Raw genomic sequence first — 1,064 nt, forward strand, 5'->3', positions numbered from 1 at the left:
CAAATTACCCCTGACCCCTGTAATGGGCACAAACCCTCTGGTCCCCCTTTTCAAAGAGGGGAAGCACCACCCTGGTCTTCCACTCCTTAGGCACTGCGACAGACCTGTTGAAGAGGCTTGATAACCAAGACTAATGACATACCTGCTGTAACACCCATAACAATGAGCATGAATATAGTTAAATAGATCTACTACAATACAAAACTGTACAATATGTACAAAGTGCTTGTTTGTGTCACAGGAGGTCTATCACTACATCCCATAACCCTACCAGTCAGATTACCACAGGAGCTAATATCTCATGTAGCTCTTGTAAAGACTCTAACATAATACCTGCTGGAGATGCCAGGTCCTCATACATGTAAAGCATGCGCTCTACCACTGAGCTACATCCCCTGAAGATTTTTTTAAATTTTTTTCTGAGATATCTGTATTAATCCTTTTTTGGATAACTCCCACAAGGATATTGAAATATCACAGAATAAAAGAAGAAATCTGGGTAAAACATGTAATATTAATGTTGTATATGGCTGCAAAACCTGTAAATACAACTGCTGGACAATACAACGTTCACTGCAAATCTTTTAACACAGACTGAAAATAAATACTAAGAGATACATTGGTGGAGACTGGTGGCTTCCAGTACCTATGAGATAATACAAAAAGCAGTGCTATACCTGTTTGGACAAATGTTCATAAACGTTTCTATTGGTTAGTAGTAGTTACCAGACACGGGCAAAGTGCAAATCGTATTGCGCTGCCTGTGTCTGTGTATCCTCGTGGAGGAAAGTTGATTGATTGATATGCTCCCTTATTTGTACATTGATTGGAAATTGAAATTGGACAAGTAACCTTTCTGGTTACCTCTTGACAAATAAAGCAAGTAACCACACAATGAAAATTGCTGCGATGACTGGGAATAGAACCCAGGTCAACTGCTTGGAAGGCAGCTATGCTCACCACTATACCATCATCGCTGGACAACGCAATTAATGTCTTTAAAGGTTGGATGTTTCCTTTTTATTAAATTAAGGCATTCAGATAATTTTCCAAAAGATGATTGT

At 39.1% G+C, this 1,064-nt stretch overlaps 1 non-coding gene across 1 annotated transcript; it reads right to left on the reverse strand.

The window, feature by feature from the left end:
• Positions 1–905: 905 nt before the first annotated feature.
• On the reverse strand, positions 906–977 carry trnag-ucc. Its single transcript has one exon. It is a non-coding gene; the product is annotated as a tRNA-Gly (tRNA).
• Positions 978–1,064: the final 87 nt, after the last annotated feature.

The sequence above is a fragment of the Etheostoma cragini genome, unplaced genomic scaffold, assembly GCF_013103735.1.
Source record: "Etheostoma cragini isolate CJK2018 unplaced genomic scaffold, CSU_Ecrag_1.0 ScbMSFa_1614, whole genome shotgun sequence".
Taxonomy (NCBI): Eukaryota; Metazoa; Chordata; class Actinopteri; order Perciformes; family Percidae; genus Etheostoma; species Etheostoma cragini.